The sequence below is a fragment of the Dermacentor andersoni genome, chromosome 1, assembly GCF_023375885.2.
Source record: "Dermacentor andersoni chromosome 1, qqDerAnde1_hic_scaffold, whole genome shotgun sequence".
NCBI lineage: Eukaryota > Metazoa > Arthropoda > Arachnida > Ixodida > Ixodidae > Dermacentor > Dermacentor andersoni.
The window spans coordinates 86,619,951-86,642,383 of NC_092814.1; the positions used below are offsets into that span (position 1 = coordinate 86,619,951).

General features: G+C 48.0%; 1 long non-coding RNA gene across 1 annotated transcript in view; it reads right to left on the bottom strand.

Moving 5' to 3' along the window:
* Window positions 1–2,700: 2,700 nt before the first annotated feature.
* LOC140215891 (uncharacterized) overlaps window positions 2,701–22,433 on the bottom strand; it is a 266,281-nt gene continuing 246,548 nt past the window's right edge. Inside the window, exon 4 of the long non-coding RNA XR_011892491.1 lies at window positions 2,701–2,851. This is a non-coding gene — a long non-coding RNA (uncharacterized lncRNA). The remainder of the gene's footprint in view (window positions 2,852–22,433) is intronic.

Sequence of the window (22,433 nt, forward strand, 5' to 3'; positions counted from 1 at the left end):
CGACGAGGACGACGACGCCTTCCTTGGGATAGTAAGCGCGGAAGACTTCACTAAACAGCAACGAGCCGACCCGGAGCTAAAAGGTCTCGTCGAGTATTTGGAAGGGAACACCGACGTTGTCCCTAGGGCATTTAAGCGCGGGTTGTCTTCGTTCACGCTACAAAACAACCTGCTCGTGAAGAAGAACTTCTCACCAGTCCGCGCCAGCTACCTTCTTGTTGTACCGTCAGCGCTGCGTCCAAAAATATTGCACGCCCTACACGACGATCCAACCGCTGGGCACCTCGGATTCTCCCGGACGCTGTCGAGAATACAGGAAAGGTATTATTGGCCGCGTCTGACCGCCGACGTCGCCCGTTACGTCAAGACATGCCGAGACTGTCAACGACGCAAGACACCACCGACAAGGCCAGCAGGATTACTACAGCCGATCGAACCTCCTCGCCGACCATTCCAGCAGATTGGGATGGATTTGTTGGGACCGTTTCCGATATCAACATCCGGGAATAAGTGGATCGTCGTGGCGACGAACTATCTCACCCGTTTTGCTGAAACTAAAGCTCTACCAAAAGGCAGCGCAGCCGAAGTGGCGAAATTTTTCGTCGAGAACATCCTGCTGCGACATGGTGCCCCAGAAGTCCTCATTACCGACAGAGGAACGGCTTTTACAGCAGAGCTCACCCAATCCATTCTGCAGTACAGCCAGACAAGCCACAGGAGGACAACTGCCTACCATCCGCAGACGAATGGTCTCACGGAGCGCCTGAACAAGACCCTCGCCGACATGCTAGCAATGTACGTCGACGTCGAACACAAGACGTGGGACGCGGTCCTGCCGTACGTAACCTTTGCGTACAACACGGCGGTGCAAGAAACAACACAGATCACGCCGTTTAAGCTGGTTTATGGCAGGAACCCGACGACGACGCTTGACGCCATGCTGCCGCACGTAACTGACGAAGAGAATGTTGACGTCGCCAGCTATCTCCAGCGCGCCGAAGAAGCCCGACAGCTCGCCCGCCTGCGAATCAAGAGCCAGCAGAGGACCGACAGCCGACACTACAACCTCCGACGACGCTTCGTCGAGTACCAGCCTGGCGACCGTGTTTGGGTCTGGACCCCGATACGCCGACGAGGACTCAGTGAGAAACTACTCCGACGCTATTTCGGACCCTACAAGGTCATCCGACGTATTGGCGCTCTGGACTATGAGGTCGTGCCAGACGGCATTTCGCATTCACAGCGGCGCCGCGCACGATCTGAAGTGGTCCACGTGGTGCGCCTTAAACCCTTTTACGGACGCTGAAGAACTTCGTCATTTTTGTTATTTTCTTTGCTACGAGTGCTTTTGTTTATTACCTTCGTTTGCTTGCAGCATCGGGTCGATGCTTTTTAAGAGGGGGGTATGGACACGTGTACTTATCTTTATCGGGCGACCACGTTTCGCCGCTTAACAACTGTAATCGTGCAGCGCGGAACGCGCCTGCATGTATCCGAAGTTTCTGGAAAGTTATCGATGCTTCTACCCGGCTTTCTGTTGTCGCCGAACCTTGTGTTATCTGATTTCATCGCGTGACACGAATGGTGTAGAACTTTGTGGAAGGCACGCGGGTCCTAACGATTAGTCTGGAACATTCGACGACTGCTCTATAAAAGCCGACGCGCTTGACCCGCTGATCAGATTTTCGACGATCGCCGACTGTGTTCGCCGCTATCGTTGTGCTTTAAGTGTAGCCTGTTTTTTAGGCACAGGTTCGCCCAATAAAAGCTAGTTTTGTCCTTCACAGTACTGCTACTGTGTTCTTTAACGTCACTACCACGTGACAATATATAAAAAAAAAGAAGGACGGGAAAAGAGGCAGATAAACTGAAATATTCTACGAGCTATGCGCAAAGCTGTACGCACCGTCACGCTTTTGCAGACGCGCTTGGAAGCAAGAGCAATATCTTTGTCACTTTGACAATCACCGGGTATACCACTCCCGTGGGACCCTCCATCTCCTCGCTTCCCTTTCTAAGAAAAGAACAGAAATATGAGAGAGCCTGCAATGTTGGTGGTAAAAAAACTGTATGACAAAGCCATAAAGTTTCTATTTCGGAAATGGCCATCCCACATCATTTGACAGACAGGGAGAGCACTGTTATCACCGTTTGTAAGAAACGTTCTCTCTGGGCCGAAAAAAATGGTTACAGATACTTACTTCTTTTTCTCCAAATGTCAGTTGCTGATTTTGTCACCTATGCAGGCCACGCTTCCTAAATGCTTTAGTCACCCAATGCTTTCGTTTAACATGAACAGCTCAACGTTCTGATGAACTACGTGCGCTGTTTTGCAAATATTATCGCGCAGGATTAATACTGCGAGCCATGAAGTGTATCACTAGATCATTTGACCTTGCGAGGTGTAATTGGGGTGTGACGGGACTCTAATGGTATCTTCGGCTGGTATTATTGAGCGCTCTAGAGCACTCTGACACGTGGCTACGTATTCGGCTTGTTGAAACGGAACGCGCGAAATTTGTTCGGCTGGTTCCATCCGCGCAATCGGATCCGGCGAAGAGCGCTCGGAAACGCTCCGACTGTTTCGTCGCCGAGTTCTAACCACGTGACGCTCGCCACTTCCATTTCTTTTTTTTCCTCTTTTTTTTTCTTATTTTGGTAGACGGGGGGGGGGGGGGGGTCACCGAAAGCGGAAGTCGCCATTTTCTCGTGTTTTTACTGCAGTATCACTACAGTCGCGCAATTGCGGTACTTGACCATGGATCTGTTCCCGTCGGTCTAGGCGTGTTCGTAAGCTGGGGCTCTGGCTCGGACGAAGATCGGCTCGAGAACTGGTTGTCCGAGGCAGAGCCTGCGAGCGACCCAGCCGAAGAAACCATAAATAAATTCATACAATCTCAAAAAATAACTAAACGAGTGTTTCGAACTCAGGAGTCACACAGTTCCTAGCGCAATCCATTGCAGCACAGGGCACCCGACACGCTCGCTTCGCAGTTAAGTGTTTTCTGCTTATTTCACCTTTACTCGATCCTCGAGCATTACACTACATCAGTTAAAGAGTCGAAACTGTGACCGTCCTTTAAGTAAGCCTGTCGCCATTAGCCCATATTGTCCTCAGCGTGACCTTGAATCATACCACAAAGCAAAGTAATATCACCCACTATCTACAGAGGATCGAACTCATGCCCCTGCGGCAATGTGCAGTTGGAAGCCGATAGGGCTAACCACAGAGCTATAGCTTTACATGTGCGTTTGGCCATATTGGCGTGGTTTTGTGCGCCACGCACACTTTGACAGACATTGCAGGTATTAATTAATTAATTAATTAATTAATTAACTTATGTCAGTATTACATCGTATTACAGTATTACAATCGGTATTACTACAGTGGCTATTGGGTGGGAGGGTGAGACATTCAAGTCAAGACACAATGGAGGTAAAGGAAAACTAGTTAGGAAATTATATAACGTAGATATTAAGGATGCAATTAAATAGAATTGCACACAAGATGTCATCACTCAAATTGAAACAACTTACACACATACTTTTATCTGCAAGGATATAGCAAATACATCGTTTGACACAATAGTTGCAACATCACCGAGCAGCTTGTTCGGAGCTGTCGGAGGGCACATAAAACAAGTTGTAGTGGATGTAGATGAAGTTGTGCGCATTGAATAAGGAAATTGCTGTTTTTGAAAAGATAACGCCAGTATTTAAGAGCAAACAAGCAAAATATCGGCCGTGAAAGTCTCACTGACGCAGTGAGTTCAGAGCAGAAGGAATCGTTAGTCACCTGATTTTCTTTTTCTTCTCTTCTTTTCCTTTATTTTTTTTTTTACAGCGAAGCTGTTAGCCTCTCGTTGGTCGGGATTTTTCGTGGCGTCATGCGCGGTGCCCACACAAAAATGTGGACCGATCCCGGAGGCTGTGCAATGAAGCGGGATGCGCACTGTGGGCTGCTTCTCCGAGAGGCTACAATGACGTCATAGGGTGGCATCATCACTTGACGAAGATGTCATCAGATTACGTCATCAGGCGATATCATCATAACGCTGTCGTTATTCTCGCATATTCGAATCACAATCCGAAGCTATCGTGTCTGCAGCTTGTGTGTGAGTCGTACTTTACGAATTCCCTGACGCAATTTAATTAGGCTCATTTTGTCGCTTCTGTTCGCAGTGAAACTAAGCGTTCGTGAAATAGGTACACTATAGTGCCGTACACATACAGGTTGAAGTTGACACGGATTGCAACTGGTGCTCTGCTCGGGGCCACCGTCAGCTGCACTTTGCTCCTCGCATAGGCAGGAGGTATGTCGAGTGAGTTCCTGAATAACACTTTGCGGTGTGGTGAACGCGGTTTACATCATTGATCCGGGGCCTCAAAGAGGTGCCGCATACAAATATTTATTTATTTATTTATTTATTTATTTATTTATTCATTTATTTATTTATTCTTGCACTGTCTAATCGGCGCATATGCACACGTGCGACGCGCATAACATGCTAACATTTCAGTGATGAAGGCGCCTAGGCAGAAGGCTGACATCGCAAAATCTAACCAGACGTTGAAGCGCTTGAAAACAAAGGTGAGTTTGTATTCCTGGCACACTTCTGAACAACGGTCTCACCTCCACCTGACCACATGAACGCACACACGGCCGAGTGCGAAGTGAACGGACGAGCGCAGGGGGAGCCCAAGACGCCAGCGTGAGCAGGTCCTGCGGCGGAGCGCGAGCGCACACTGCGGTCGTGTACCGTGGCCGCGTCTCGTGTGACGGCAACGAGGGCGTGCAACGCAAGTGTGTACGCCGAGCAGCTAAGACCGACAGACCGGTTAGTTCGTGTCCGCACGTTGAATACATTATGCAAAACAGGGCGAATAACAAGGGACAATGGCGAAGCTCTGGAACGAGCACTGTCTTTGAAAGCATGCTTTCAACGCCGACGAGACCTTTACAAGGGCACGCCCGCTGCGCAGTCTACACATATGTCCTCTCACACAATAGCTAAATGTGTAACACTGACAGCAATGTGCAATGGCTCTGTGCAAATCTATTCACCATACAAATCAGTCGATAGAACACTGGGAAAATTTATATTGGTTCATGGCCAATGATTACAGCGCACTGAAAACGAAGGCGCGGCGCTGTTATTATTGGTCGTGGACAAATCATACCGCCTGAAAGTCTCGTAGAGAAATAAATATGAGAGCTACCGTGCTGTGGGAAGCCCGAGCACAGGCAGAGCCGTATTCGTGATCATGGGGAGAGCGCTTGCAGTGCATAAGTAATGGCAAAGCCGCTGGACAAAAAAGAATCAGTGGAAATTGGAAGGCGAATGGGAGAAAAATATACAAAGTTCGGAACCTTATTTGGAACATTATAATATAACTTATCTACAATTACTGGAGAGAAAGCCTATCGGTTCTCACGTGCGAGAAAAAGGGCGGCATTCTGGATGTATAAAGCTTGTATGTCACACACGGACGATAAATTTAAGGACGTCCTTTTCCGAAGACTGCGAAGCGGTATATTCAGTAGACCTCTAACACTTTGGATTCGTACATGCGCTAGAGGCAAAGTACTGATGCAATATTTGATGCGAGACACGTGATACAAACAACAAGCGCAAGCTGCGCATTATGTTCACTGACCCGAAGAAAGCTTATGACTCAAAAGCAAGCCAGTGAGTCTGGAAGCCTAACAGAAATGGAATCTCCGGGAAAATAGTGACCAAATAAACTATCTTGTGCACAAACACGCCAAAACGGGCTGCTATAGAGTCTCTGGAACGTCAGCAAAAACGGAAACAATACGAGGTCGCGATTTTGATTTCTGACTGCGACGGTCGCGATCTAGAGGCATCGGAAGCAAGAACGCTTTTATGCCGAGCTTAAGGTGCATGTCAAAGAACGCCAGGAGGTCGAAATTGTTACGGAACCGCCCACTACGGTGTCTCTTGCTAGGGTGGTTTCTTGGGCTAGTTGGTATAATTCATGATAAAAACGACGTACAGCGTGAAGGACAAGGACTGCGAAAGAAGACACACACTGCGCTGTTCCAACAATATTTTATTGCCTTGCGACATCATGTGTATATATACAAGAGGGGACATGCGCAGAAAATGAAAGGCAGTCACAAGGGGTGTTCTAACAGCAAGTCATTGTACTAAGAACATGGTCACTTGAAAAAAACGCACACTACTATTTCTATCTGTTGAGATAAATGACTTCACTAGGTGTCAGCGCGATAGAGGGCGCACTAACGCACACACTACCCAGTTTTCTGATGAAGTCAGCTTCTATAATTTCCCGCGTGAGCTGTGAGCTGTATCTCGCAAAAACTTCCGTATCTTCAAAGAGGGGCACGCAGCCGCAGTCCCGGCAATGGATGCCCAAGTGGCCTTGAACAGCGTTATGAACGTTATTGTAGTGCTCTCTTAAACGATCGTTTGCGCACCTGTTTGTCGGTCCAACATATTTACTGTTGCAAACAGGGGAATCTGGTAAACCACATTCGTTGCGCATGTCTCAAAACGTTTTCTGTGCCCGACAGAGCAAACAACTCTGTCACGATTTAGGCTCATTTACACGTTTGCAGAGCCTTGCCAGCTTTCCTGGGGCTGAGAAAACGACTGTGATTACTGCACGCTGCCCAATGTTCTTTAGCCTATGGGAGACGTCATGCACTGCAAACATGCGCCTTTCAACCGGCTGGTTCCTTGACTGAGCGGGCAGATCACGTTTTGTGCGACTGAAATTAAGGTCAATGGGTAATCAGCCCAAGAAAGCCGACCAACCTGTGCGGCAAAACTATTTTGCATCTCGTGTGAGCAAGATTTATTGAGGTTGTTAACGAAGCATAACTTTATAATACCTCGTTTAACGAGCTTTGAATGTGCCGAGTTAAAGGGAAAGAGTGGCGTCTTACTCCTCGGTTCGAAGCACCAGCACGCATGTTTTTCAGCAAGGCACAGCCTGAGATCTAGAAAGCGCAAGCAATTATTCATGCGGACCTCATGCGTAAGTTCTAGAGGCTGCAGATCTTTCTTAAAGATCTCTAAGATTACCGAAGCAGCAGGCTCTTATAGGCCGCGGTGTGCCTAAATTTATTTTAGAACGGGAGTTGTGATGTAGCAATGTGTCTCAGTGCATGAATTTGGCACCCAGTTATTTCGTTTTTGACACCGGTTGATGAATGTTTTGATGACGCATTTTCGAGAGAAGTCACATTGAAACTTTTGTCCAAAAATAACGACAAACCAAAGTTAGAGTAGCATAGGAAATATTTAGACTAAGGACGTTTCAGGATCACCACTTGCAGAACGTAGTGCACGGCATACAACAGGAGAAGTTATTTAACTGCAGCCTTAAAAGTGGAAGACACAACTAAGTGGACAACTAAGTTACAAAATAAATAGATAAAATTGTGTGTGTGTGTGGGGGGGGGGGGGGGGGGGGGCTGGTTTAATTCTCCACAGAAATTCTGGGGTTTTACGTGCCAAATCTACAATCTGATCAAAGGCACGCCATATAGTTGACGAATCAAGATCAATTTTGACCACGTGCGGTTCTTCATCCAATGCACGGTACAAGAACATTGTTCGAAATGCGGCCACCGCGGCCGAGATTAAACCAGTAAGCTCGAGCTCAGCAGCGCAATGCCAGCGAATAAGCTACCGCGGCGGGTGCCTCACCTCGATTGCAACGATTATGCGAAGCCAGTGGAAAATTAAGGCAACAAAAAGTCTAGAGAAAATAAGTGCGTTCTTAAATTGAAATGTAGAATTATACAAGGAAACGGGGAAGTGAAAGTGGAACAAAACAGAAATACCACCGGCGATAGCCGAACCCACAACGTTCGAATGACGCTCGCGGCGCTCTACCTACGCAAGGCCGTGGCGGCGGGCGTGGCTGACCCATTGAACTGCAGGCGGCACGTGGTAAGTATACGTGACCTTAGGAGCAGGCAATTGGCCAAAAAATCATCGGAGGCTGCCAGATGAGCTCCTCGGTTCCTCTGATTCTGCTCGCATTCTTCTCCATGGCATTGCCGTGGAGCTCCGTATATATTTAGGTATATGTATAGTACATGTTTATCCATGCCATATATGCAGGTGATAATGCTACACTATTCCACCATCAAAGCTGCTCATATCAAGTCTTACGTTCTTAACTAAGTTATTCCTCAGAATATTGAGAACGGGAGCCCCCTAACAAATTTCATGAAGCATAACATTCACCTTTTATCTTAAATTTTCTTAGACTATTAAACATTAGCAGTGCAAAACAATATAACTGCTCAAACCTGAAAGTGATGTCATTTTACTGGCGCGGCTCTTTACGGGCCCCGTAATGGCGCCTGTACCATGTCATTACAGGCCCTCCACGGCGTGTTAAGGGTTTTAAGGGTGCCAGAAATTTTGGTGCACCCGCGTATGTCTAGCTTACGGTAATCGGACCCGCGTACGGTCAGAACGCTATCCGAGAAGTTCAAGCGCAACGCTAAATCTTGCTATCGCCGACAGTACTGTCATTTTTGCCATTTTGCTATGTTGCCATTTTTACCATTTTTTACAATTGCCATTTTTTTTTTAATTTCAACCAGCGCGTTATGAAAGACGAAAATACACAAGGAGACGAGGACGTAAAGGCCGCAGGTTCGAAATACACGCCGTTCCCAGCCATCTCTTGTCCCCGTAAACGCAATCTTGTCCCGCAATCTTGTCCCCGTAAACGCCGCTGCGCTTCGGATACGCTCTCATTAGTTCCGAGGGCGTTGGTATATAGTGTACAAAACTTGCAATTATTTGTGAACTGTGTATTTCTTGCTGAGTCGTGATGGGGCTCGTGTTGGGGACTCTTTATTCGTCGTATGCGAGACGAGCAGAGCAGTTTCCACTATCATCATCATCATCATCATCATCAACAGCAACAACAACAGCAGCAGCAGCAGCATCACCAGGCCGACCGCTATCAACGACGACAGGAAGGCACCAGCGCATGAGCTCTGGAACAACTGGCTTAGACTGTAGCCTTGAGAAAACCAGCAGGTTATCGGGCCTCAGTTTGGAGGAAGCTTAAGCTTCGCCATTAAGAGTGGAACGCGATAGAATTCAAAGCTCCCTGATTGCTTGTCACGCTTTCCGGCAACTGCAACTTATGTAACCGTAATGCTTACCGGGAAACGCTAGCGACGAAAGCTATGCACGAAGGCGAGCATTTTGGTAGAAACTTGGCCTCTTGTGGAGGTCGATCCCGTAGGTGGTGCACAGTCGTGCAAAAAAAAAAAAAAAAAAAAACATTTTCAGGCTTCTGTTATTGTTTCGCACTATTAAAATTCAGGTATGAGAAGATTTAACATAAAACCTATACACTGTCAGTGTTTTATTTCATGACAATTGTTTGTGAGCTGTCATTCTCCAAATTCCGAGGAATAACTTTTTCAAGAATTTAAGAGAAGGTATGAGCAACTTTAGCGATAGAATGATGTGGTAATATAACCCGCATATACGGCATGGCATAGAGCAAGGCGTGGCATACATATATCCCTAAATATATACGAAAATTTTTGCTCACGGACAACTCTGCCGACGCCTACTCCGGCGCCGACTCCGAAACCGGATTTTCTGCGACACGGGGGGCCCTTAAAGCAACTGTGGCGATTTTTCGATGTCTGCTGCTCTTAATAAAATTTGAAATATACGTTCTCGTTCACACTCTGATTATCTGTGCCGAACAATATGGCTGCAGTTCTTCTGAAAATGAATTTTATATATTGGTTGCGTTCCTTTCTACTTTCTACTGGCCACCCTGTGTTTGTGACGTCAGAGAATACACCGTCACTGTCGCTGAAGTCGTCGCTGTCTGGTTCGGAAAATCTGTAAAAGCTCCCTGTGTCGTCAGGAGGCATCATCAGCTTCGCTTCATTGGCGTTAGCGCCACGTGTACTGCGTGTTTAAATTATGGTAGTGTGGGATCTGACGTCATCGACTCAGCGTGACGTCACACGAAACCGCTACCCGTTTCGGTTTCGGTATCTCGTGTAATGGTTACTTAAAATTATTGATGAATTTCTAAGCAAATTGAACCACCCTACCAGTGACAGGTCTGTCAATGCCATATGAAAATGACAATATCCTAATATGGTTAAAACAACACCGGATTTGCCCTTGAACGCTATCGTATTAATATTCGTCCTGTTGCCAAGTGTCCCTTCCGTCGGTTATACGACAGTTATTATTCTCATTATATTTGCTATTGCTTCGAAATTTTGTCGTTTGTTGGCGAATAGACAAAAAAGATATCTAAACTTGGTTCGATGCCCTGTAACGTGTATGATATGAGTTTCGATTGGCTCAATGTAAATATGCGCCCCACGCGAGTGGCAAGCACTACGCCTTGCGGATCCGCACTGTGTTAATCTCGGCAGAGTGGTAGTTTTTCTAATCTGATGTGGGAAGATTATCCTGACCAGAATTTATAAATAAATGTGCACTTAGCGCGCATATCAATGCGAATGACACCACCCTACCCCCCTCCCCCTCCCCCCTCCACTACGGTCCTGTGTATACGTCACATACTTTCCCCCGTTCGCGTTTCCTGCATTCCTTCGTTTGTTTTCTCTCCTTCCTTTCCCTTTTACCATGCGCAGTCATCCGTGCATATTTAGCTCTGATTAGGTAACATATCTCCAGTTTTTCTCTCTCTTCTACAGCTATAACTAAAAAGAAAACTCCCTTCCTGAAGCTTACGCTGTCTCTTCGAAGAGAGGGTGTTAAGTGACGCCACGTAGCGACCCAACTGAGTTTTTGATTAGAAGACAGCCAAGTGAGCAATCACATATAGCGTGTAGATGAGACAGCATGAAAACACTAGGCATATATAAGTCTATTGTAGAAAGCATGGTAAGCAACGTAGATTGGGCAAACACACAAGCATATATGTACCTTCTTCCGATGAATATACCCTCTCATCTTCAGCTCATAGATTTAGGATAGCGTAAACTGTCTTTAAAGAGCGCTCCATTTTTTTAGTTCCACATTCATCTGACATTCCGCAATAGGACACCGCGTAATATTACAGTTTGGCGTTCCGTATACTTTCAGTTGAGCATTTCTAACCCAGAGCATATTATCGAAGTTTTAAGCTTCAAACTCCACAAAGAAGCATTCTGGCAACGCTCGACTCAACTCTTAGCTTCCAAATTAAAGCAACCAGCGTCGACGCAGGCCGTAATTTCATTTTTGTGTGCTCTGATCCGCAGGAAAATAACAAGCGCGAGAAAAATGAAAAGAGGCAATCCGAGTTTTCCGCGCAGCTCCCGCATGACGCGGCCCCAGAGGAGAAAACAACGAATGCGGCACAAACAAGACAGAGCGGCCAAATGAAGAACACACACACGCACACACTGGCGAAACTGTGCGCGCTGCAACGCCCAGCTTGAGATTAAACACGTGTTCTGCTTATGCTCGCGGCGCGCTCGCAGGCGAAGTAAGCGCGTACACCTGACGTCTCGGGAGACTTCTCGGCTGCTGCATGCGGGCTTCGTTTCTTCGGGCCAGCAGACCGGAAGGGATATGCGGGCTCAGCGTCGCGTTCGTTTCACGCCGCGCTGCTTCGCGAAGCCCGGCGGGCACGCAGCAAGCTTGGCCCACTCGGGCTGGCCCGTGGTCGCAAGGGGCGCGACACGGAAGAGAAGCAAGCGCACTGGTGGCCGAGCCTGGAATAGCGGCCTGGCCAGGGAGATACACTGCCGTCGGGCTCATTAGTTGGCCCGCAGCGGCCTCCTGAAGATTACGTGATCGCAGCTACACGGCCAAGTGTTGGCGCTGAACACAGCGCAGACTTTCTGGGTTAAACAGGAAGGAAACAAAACGTTACAGAGCTCCTCAACTGGTCTCTGAGAAGTGCCATATAGAGTCTGCATTTGTATTAATTTCGACTACCACAAGTATTTTTTTTCTTTTTAATAGGTGTACATGGCCGTTCCTCCGTTGCGTTTCCGTCGCAGTAATGTCACCAGGGCGAGGAATCAAGCCTACATCCTCGTGTTCAGCGGTAGAACGCAATAGCTTCTCATCCTGAGTCGCTTGTGACAACGAACAGAGATAGAGAGAGGAAAGGCCAGGGAGGTTAACCAGGTGCAAGTTTCCATTACATTGCTACACTGCACAGGGGTGAAGGAAATAGGGGTTGGCAAGAGGGCAAAGAGAGAGAGAAAAAACTCACTGACGATTACGATACTCCCTAACGCAAAATTTGAGCGCAGCTCTATACGTGTTTTCATTTCGCGATATATTGGCTGGCGCGGACAATCGTTCTCGTGCGGCACGTTGCAAATGGAGCGAAGTGTGGCGCCACTGCCTCGCCAATCTGGAGATCGGGAGAGCCACCGCGTGGGGCCAGCGCGTGGGTGACGCGTGAGGGCGATTCACAGAAGCCGCCGTCGACAAACCTCCCAGGATACGCGCGCTACTCTGACGCCATCTTGTAGCCACCGTCGCCGCACTACGTTTTTCTTCTGACGCTTTCACCATACCTTCCTCCGCTTTCTGCATCACGGTTCCGTTGCACCCTCCTCTCCGCCTTCCTCCTCACGCCTCTTCTCCCTCGCCATTCTTTTTCATCCCGCGCTGCGCACCGCGATTAGAAATTCGTAGTTAGCTATATGAAGTAAGGCAAGTAGCTTTATTGGCCATATAAGCTTGGAAACATTCGCTTACTAACTGAATTAACAAGGATGGTGCACAAACGAACATAAAGCGCGCACAAGCAAACATGAGCACATAACACTCGATGAGCGCGGACACTCGCTGTCAAAACGCTGGTGTGAGCAAGCGCGGCAGCCGCAGCGAGCGAAGTGATTTTCGTACGGTCTATCACTTCAACACAATAGCGGCGAGAAAACAGCGTGCACAAAGGTACAAGCCGTCGGCAGACCCCCTTTACGTGCGCGCGACCGTGCGCAGCCGAGCAAAGTACGCACTTGCTGGCGGACTCGAAGCTGCCCCCCCCCCCCCTCTCTCCCGCGTTGCCTCCCCGCATTCCTTGATATATGGCGCGCGAGATTGAGCCGCGATCGTCAGTTCCCCTTGCGCTCGGCCGCGAAATGCGCAGTTGCTGCCGTAGCCCTAAGAACCCCCCCCCCCCCCCCACCCTCTTCTTCCCATCTTCCCTTTCGCGTGACGGAAGACTGCGAGTTTGCTCTTGGCTTTCTTCCTTCGCGCACATCATATTGAGCCGCGATCGTCGGATCGCCCTCGCACGCTTTCACTCGCGCACGCAGCATACGGCGCGCGGCGACCATTTTATAGCCCTTGGACTTTATACGGTACCTAACGTCGACGGCGATGGCGACGCCGACGGCATAAACGCGCCTGGATTGTCCATATAATTGCTATCGCAATCGAATGATTTCGCGTCCTTTCTCAGTCAGGCGGAGTATGACCTCGCTAATTTCGAACACCCACTGTTCATGGAAACCGCGCCGTAAAGGTAACAGTAAACACTTCAGTGCCATCTTCGAGTGACAGAAAAGGGACCATTTGTGTGTTGGTTCGTCATTAATAGTGAGGAAGTGAGGAACTCATGACGAAGTTTGTCATCCATTAGTGACGAAGAACAATGTTTCATTGCGCTTTATGCTCTGCCACGATATACGTACATTACGGTTTTTATTGCGTTGAGAGTATGCCTACGTTCCTGCTCCTATCCCTGCCATGTTTTTCTTATGGACCGGCACTCGGGTACCGTAAAAAAACTATGCCTAGTGAGGTACTTGTTTCCTCAGAAAGGCCACCCGAGAGCCTTCTATAGCGCAGTGGTTTTCGTTTTTAACTGATTAAGCAAATGCGGATAAGAAGGGACATAAGGCACTGGTGATAACGAAAAATAGTGCTGGTGAACGATGATTGTGAGAAAAAGTTGGAGGACGCTTAAGCTACGCCTTTAAGAGCGGAACGCGATAGCATTTAAAGATTTCTGACTGCTTCTCACGCTTGCCAGCAAGTGGAGCGCATGTAACCGTAATGTTTACCGGGAAACGCTGGCCGCGAACGCTATGCACGAAGGCGGGCTTTTTCGTAGGAACGCGGCCTCTTGCGTGGGCATCGATGCCAGCGAGCGCCAGCTGGAGGTATTGCAAGGAACCGGGCGCGCCGCTCCGTGGCGCCCAAGACATCCATCGCGCCGGTGCGCGCGAATTGGGGACGCCGCGGCCGGTCTGTGAACGCCGTGGCCCGTAGATGTTTGTGAAGGGGATTCTTTGAGCTTTCGCGTAACAGAATTATGTTTTCTCGTACAGTCAAATTGCAATCCGAGAGGTATCACGTGTATAGGTTCTGTGTAAGTTGTAGTTTACGATTTGTCCACGCAGTTTAGCTTGATAAATCCAATTAGTTCAATTAATTCCTTGCGTCACATGGAGGGCTTGGGTGTTGGTGGTTCGAAAATCCTTTTGCCAAACGTGAGACGCCAGATGTTCTGCGAGACGGGCACCTTAACGACATCACGTTAATAAGTGAGATACACACGATCGGCCTCTGTTGATAAGATTACAGCGCACCTTGCTCAGCACTGAAGCCGCCGAATAACGTCTGAGTGGCTCAGAAGACGTGGACGATACACAGCCATGTCTTCTTGAGCGGTTTATTAAATAATGGGCTTATTTTAGTGGCTGTGGCTTTCACTCCTGTAACCCACGTGGTATCCCGGTGGCTATTACGTTGAGCTGCTCAGCTCGAGGGCGTGGGTTCAATCCCGACCACGGCGGCTGCACTACAATGGGGACGGAATGCAAAAAGCTCGTACTCATGCATCGGGTGCACGTTAAAGAACTCCAAATGCTCAAAACTATTCCGCAGTCCCCCACTACGGCGTGCCTTATAATCAGATCGTGGATTAGGCTTAAAAAGCCAGATCTTAAATAATTGTCGTTCTGTTCATTCATGCGTTTGCACATTGCCTCTCTAAGCCGAGTGAGCCCGCGTAATCAATTATTTCAAAAGAAAGTCGTCTTTCAGTTCTTTTCAATTCCTGCACTCTTACCGTTTTGTGCCAGTTGGATTTGCGTCGCCTTTGTTAAGCTCTGTATCTCCGAAATCATTTCTGCTTCACGGAATTGCTCATGTTTAGTTTTTTACTGTGAACTCCGCGCTTCCTCTTCCAGAAAGGAAAGTAATGAAACGGATACTTTTAGCCAGCACCAACTGTATTTAATTTGCTGGCCTGTAAGGCCAGTAAGATCAAAGGTAAGATGAAAGGAGCCAGACTTGGGAAAGAACCAAGGCACCAAAAGAAGGGTTGATTACTCCGCGACGCGTGTTTCTTCTATCGGGTTGGTGCGGTCCAGAATACAAATGACCCTCCATCTGTGGGCATTTCAAAAACGCACTGTGCCCCTCTTTTGACTTTGTACCAAAGAAGCGTTAATCCCTGCATCAGCGCTGATAACATTGAGAGAGAGAGAGAGAGAGAGAGAGGGGGGAAGAAGGAAAGGCAGGGAGGTTAACCAGACTTAGTCCAGTTTTGCTACCCTACACGTGGGGAGGGGAATGGGGAGTGAAAGAGAGAGAGACAGAACTGAGGTGTAGGATGACTATAGTCGGGCACTCAAGTCTGTTGCCCTCAGGTAGTGAAGCTGATAACATTATTACTAGTGCCAGTTACGAAGAGAGAGTAGCGAGAAACAAACTGCGTGAAATCGAGGTTTTCCATTACTTTTTTTTTACCTTCTAGCATAAAGAAAGCAAGGGTATTGTTGAGGAACACTCTATTGTACTACGCATCACTGTGAGCTCAGACTGAAAATGTGGACTTGACGACAGTGTGTTTCTGATTTAGTAGGTTTTCTCAGCCATGTCACAGTCCGTTGTCAAATATAGACGCGTGCCCACATCTCCACACATCTCAACTTCTGTCCTTTTTATCACCGCTGTACGGCATAATGGACGAGAGGACCTGAGAACATGTTTACAAAGTTTTTCGTTCGTAAGTGCTTTTTGCCATTGGCTCGCGGCCTTCGCTTATAATATGTGGAGCATTACGAGTGGCTGGAATTTGTTCTTACGAACAAATCTAACGTAAGTGGTTTTTGTGAATGCCGGCGCTGAATGTTTCCTGTGCACTGGAAGGCGGCAGTGATGAAACAAACCACCCGGCACCTTGCGCCGGTTGCACCAATAATAGCACAGTATAAGCGCGTCGAGCTCAGTGGCGAGCTTGGGCCGTCCCACGCCGCTGTGCAGCCTTCTTTCTCCCCTCATGTGCATTTTTCTGACTCTTAGGTGCCACGCGGGGGCTTCATTTCTCACCATAAGTTCGTCTGCCTTTCATTCATCGCCAGCAAATGTCATATCAAATGTACCACTGCCATGCTTCGGGTTATTTCTGAGCAATCATAGATGCAAAAAATTTACGAAAACCAAAAACTCCTTGGCACTAGGACCACATATAACACAGGTAGTTCTTACGGGCACTATAATTTATATGGCTCCCATTACAGTTCGAGGCAGAAGAGCTGCGGTCGAAATCTAGGTGAATACTATTTCGCACGTCCGCAACACCTAGCGTAGACATGACATCCAACGGTTAAAATGCCACCCACATTATGACGAGGCATCGTCTGATTATAAATGTGTCCTCAATTATATCACTCGGTGTGTGTGCATTTCGGAAAGACTGCTGGAAGTTTTGCACGATACCAAAAAGTCTGCTTCATTCCCGCCACGTGACTTCGTCTTTCTGCCACCCAAACTTCATAGATGCAGAAAATGTCCTGCATACTGAATCGAAATATAACGAAACTATACTTATAGTAGCGACCAGAAGCGTCGGTTCTCGCTGATTTTTTTTTTTTTTTCGAATGCGGAGATGTACTCGATGTGTGAAACCTCAGAAATCCGTTGGTTGTAAAACACTACTAACGCTGGCAATACGTAAATATGACGATACACTTTTTAGCGTTTTTGACTTGCCACTGAGTATAGTTGATACCCAAGCATTAGGCATTAGCCAAGAAACCACGAATTCTCGCGGCGTTCTACTATGGAATCTGCACTTCAGCAGCCATTAGTACAGAGAGTTACCAATTTGCACGTCCCGCGTCATTTCATCTTTCGATATTTCTACGTTGATGCAGTTTCTTTTAGGGTTCATCGTTCCCAATGAAGAATCCTTTTTGCCAAAACAACGGCGTTGAATGCGTAACTATCCGTTATAGTAAAGCTGTCGAAGCAGTAAACATATAAATGAAATCAAGTGTTCGACGAAAACTCGTCTGGTCGGGATTGCCCATAGTCAAGGGTACAACGGACGCCGACCAAAAACATTAAAAGAAAAGAAACCAAGACGTTTCCGCTCCCATACCGGGGCCTTGCTCACAACGAAAGTAAACGAAAGGGGGAGATGATTATGCGCGTGTCTTTTTTTTTTTCCAGCTTGTTCTTGTGGATAGCTTCCCTAGATACGAATGTCGTGCAGCCTGGAAGTTCGCATGAAGAAAAATGCTGGCACATTCATCAGGGTACCGGAACTCCGAATAACGACGAGAGAAGAAGGCTTCGTTTTCGAGTTTCTCCGCAGTCAAGTATCCTGGCTTGAAGAAGCAAGCGTTCAGCCTTGGCAACAACGCTAAGGCCAAAACTCGATATGACGGGTCGGCCGAGGTGAAGGGAACTAGGAATGAAACCATGGAACTTGCAGGACAAGTTGAACTGATGATGACCTTTGAAAGCAGAAATACGGGTTATGAGGGAAACGTAACGGCGAATTTCGGTCACGATAGTTTGGCCATACGCCCGGCGAAGATTAATGAAATCAAGAGTTCGACGAAAACTCATGAGGTCGTGATTGCGCATAGTCAAAGGTAAAATGGACGCCGACCAAAAACATTAAAAGAAAAGAAACCAAGACGTTTCAGGGCCCATTGTTAAGAATGGCGAGCTGCAATGTAGGATTGCCACCCAATTACGACTGGGGGACAAGACGCGCCTCCCCCACTCTCCGTCGCTGCAGGTAGGCTGCGTTCGAAGAAGCGGGCTTTGTGCTGAAAACCGCCTCCATCCACCAGCCCCATCGCCGTTGTGACGAAACGGGTTCGACGGACGAACTATTGTGCCCGAGGTCCCCAGCGCGAACCTGATTTTCTACGCGTGAGCAAGCTGCCGCGGGAAAGCCGTTTTATGTCGCTTCCCATGTGCCGGCCGGCACGCAGGACAACGAGCTACCCAGAATGTCTCCGAGGTACCCGGAACGGCGCCCCTCTGACGTCGGCTCCAGACCTTCGCACCTGTGTGTTTTGCGTGTGTGTGGGCGTAAACTGTTCTGCGGAACGGCGCCCCTCTGTCGTCGGCTCCAGACCTTGGAATGTGTGTGCCTTTGTGTGCGTAAACTGTTCTGCGGGGCGGCGGCAAGTTGACAATGAGTAAACGAACGCTCGCGTCACCTTGTTTCGCGGGAGGCGGCTAGTTTTGCGATGACGAAACGAACCTTTGCCGCCATGCATCGCCGGCGGACCGAGTGTTTAAAAACGGCTGTTGTGCGGATGCTCGACACACTTCTCTCGTGCAGTCATGTTGGACTGACACACTTTCTCTTGAGCAGTCATGTTGGACTGACACTCTTTTTATCAAGCAGTCTTGTTAGACTGATTTAAATACTGTAAATAAACCCATATTCCTCGTTCTCGTTGAGAAGCAGTTCTTCCCTTCATCAACGTCCTCAGCGTGGATAAGTTGGACGACGGCATGGGCCAGATACCTTCGAATTCATGCCGGACTCCAATCTTGGCAACGGATCTCGAGCGATGGGATTGAGCCCCCAATCCTGACACCATATGTGGGCCTTGTTCACAATGAAAGTAAACGAAAGGCGAAAGATGATTATGTGCGTGTCTAGACACGTACGTAATCGCGTGTCTAGACACGGAATCCAATAATGTGTGTGGGAGCTGAAACGTCTTGATTTGTTTTCTTTTAATATTTTTGTTGGGCGTCCGTTTTACCCTTGACTATAGTAAACATATAGCCTGGCTCCGAAGCTTTTGACAATGTTGAATCTTAGCAGTAAAGCAAATAACTTAAACTGCCGCTTATACGTGTAACGAGAGCTCGACAAGCATTGATTATGAGCGCCACTTGATTGTGAACCAAAGAACTCGACACATGCGGCCGTTAACTGCATTTGCAAGGACTGGGGCTTTAACAGAGTAAGGAGCCTTAGAATAATCCCAGCTGCCTTGTAAGGGAAAAAACGGCGAAGCAGCCGTTAAAATAGTGCAAGACTAGATACAACATTTCACTGTCTTTCATTTTCATGCATATTAAAGGGAAAAGGTGGGTGGCTGAAAGGAAGGCCTAATCCGCGCTGCAGTATTTCCGCGTTTCCCCCACCCCCGCCCGCATTCCCCCACCGCCTTTTCGTGTCTTGTTTATGCCCAGCGAATCATGTCTCTGCTAGCAATCACCCAAGTTCAATTTACATTCTAAATCAGCAAGGGCCTTTATTTTTTTTTTATATTTTCCAAGACCGCGTCGCAGCAGTCCTCGCTGGTTAATCCAGAAAGACAAAGAACACTTTAAGAATGCAGCAGGATGAGCCGAAGGCCGTGATGCTCGAGCAAAGGAAGGGGGGAAAAGAAAGCAAAGAAGTAAACTCGCGTTGCTCATGGTGATTACAACGATGGAAGAAGATTGTCCCACTGGGCAGGGGACTGCAGTGTGAGCAATTCTGGACTCCGCACTGTTCCGCCGGCCGCGCGCGGGTTGCTGCGGCGCCCGTGAAGCGAGGCCGGTCTCCGCGGAGCCATCGGTGCTAATGGGGGAAACGCTTGGACGAGCCGGCGCTTTCATCGCTGTCAGTCTCGCGCGCAGTTCCCTTTATTAGCTTGAGCCAGGGCAGGGGGAACCAAGACGCCGCTTCCACAGTATCTCGTCCGTCCCTTGACCGCTCGGCGAGAAGACAGTAAAAATGGCGCGCGCGTGGAAAGAGGCACAAGCTCCTCGCGGGAGCGCGGACAAAGACACGGTTGCCGTACACCCACCAAAGAATAGGACAGTGCCACCATACTGTATAGTACGCCGAGGCGTTATGGCCAAGAACGAAGTTGACGGCATGGTGAGGTTGCCGGCGCCGAATGTGCCTCTTGCGAGGCGCTCTCGTGAGCAATAAATAAAGCAGGCTCTTTTATTACGTGTCTTCGTGAAGCCAAGAGACAGCGAACGTGTGTCTGAGTTCCCTAATGAATTTTCACATTATGAACATTGAACATACACGACAGCCTATTCAAATATTACTAAACATAAGATGAAAATAGACGTCACTTGACAGCGCACCACTGAAGACATACCCGAGCCGGGGCGAAATATTCTTTTTTTTGGTGTGTTCAGGGGTTCATTTAGCGTGCTTCAACGCACAAAGATGAGGAGGAGGAAAAGAAGGAACAAAAAAGTTGGGAGTTCACTAAACGCACGACCAGTTAGCCACCCTACTTGTTTCCCGAAGTTAAGACGCAGCCAAGGGCGGAAAAAAAGCTTTAGGACAGGACAGAGCGTCACTTGCAACTGGTTTATTGAAATCAGACGGGATCATATTTATAGGCGAAGGTGGTCAATTGCGCACACATGCTTGCACACAATACTTAAACAAAGTTTGCATCCTTATCCAATCATACAGTGCCGAAACTGTCGTTCAGTGCTACGTAAAGCCACAGATGTATCGCTGACACAGACCTCACGTTTCATGTTGATGAAATAGGCTTCCATTAATTCCCGTGCCAGAGAATATTTGCTTTTACCAAGGATGCGGATATGGAAAAGGTCTGGCTCACACGTGCAGGAATCGCAGTGCAGAGGCAAATGTGCATTAATCTTATTCTTGACAGACAGCTCAACTGCAACTTTAACAATTTTTCTAGTATACACTAGAAATGTTGTACTGGACTAAAAGCTGCCATAAGCAGCTTGACTGCACCCAAGAGGAATTTCGTGTTCCCTTGCCCTATTGTTGATGCAACGGCCGGTCTGGCCGGTACACACCCTGCCGCAGTTAAGTGCAGTTTCGTACACCACACCGACCGCGCAAGTCACATACGGCCTTGCATGATTTTTACCACAAATGGTGAGCTTCTGCGGGTTGGAGATGCGTGGGCACACGCCAGCAAGCTTCCGTGGAGCCAAAAAAAACAATAGGTATTTTGTGCCTGCTGGCCACTTTCTTTAAATTGTAGGCCACTTTATGCAGGTGCGGAACAACCTGCTGCCTTTTTTTCATTAGCGGCTTGGCTAATCTTGGTAATAAGTCATTGTCATGAGGGAAGTAAGGAAACATGGTGTCGAGCGCGATGCGAGGCTGACGAGCATAAAGGAAGGACGGGGAGTAACCGATGGTCTCGTGTCTTGCGGTGTCAAAAGCATAGGTGACAAAGGGCAGGACACTGTTCTTATGTGCGGAATCGACATACATGGATAGCATGTTGGTAAGCGTTCTGTTTGTACGTTCAACCAGACCATTAGTTTGTGGATGGTACGGCGTCGAATGTCGGAAGCTAGTTGAATCGAGACGACGGGCCTCTTCGACAACGTCTGCGGTAAATTGACTCCCACGATCGCTGGTTATGATGCAAGGAGGCTCACGTCGGACAATGGTGGAATATAAGAAGAAAAAAGAAACTTCTGTAGCTGTTGTCGATGACAGGGCGAACTTTAGAATGCTGATAACAATGTTCAGTCGCAGCCGTGCGTTGAGGGTAACGAATATTCTCTCCTTGCAAGTGATATATTGGCAGTGGCTGGTTTTCGAGAACGAATGTTGCGTGGGCGCTAATCAAGGCTTCAGTCAAATGAATCGTTATAGGATGGTTGGTTCAGGCCATAATGCAGGCCGTCTGTATAGCTGCAAAGTCCGCAACGTTTACCGAGTGCTGCCAAGGAGTCGAGCGGGTTGCACAAACGGCGTCTCGGAAAGTACAGGAGTTGCAATATGGCGCCACATAACGGGCTTGTTCTTGTTGTCGAAGGAGCTCCTCACGGACAATCTGACGAATTGTAGATGATAAGTCTGCTGGAGAACTTCTGTCCACAATGACCACAGTCGTCACGTTAGCTGGCCGTCCAAATTTCGGTGTAAGTGGACGAGTCTTCAGGGTTTAGAAGGTACGGCAGTGCCGTATCACATCTAGTAGGGTTTCCAGTTTGTCTTTTACAAGGAGGAATTTATACACGGCTTCCGCGATTCCCGTTAAAAGTTGTAATACCTCATCCTCTTCTGACATTAGAGGGTTTACGGTCTCGCACAGTTTTAGAACTTCCTCGATGAATGGGGTGCAAGTCTCTCCAGGGACCTGAGCCTTGTAAGCTAATGTTAATTCCACTCCTTTCTTCGTAGCATCCGAATAGATGCTAAGATCATATATATATATATATATATATATA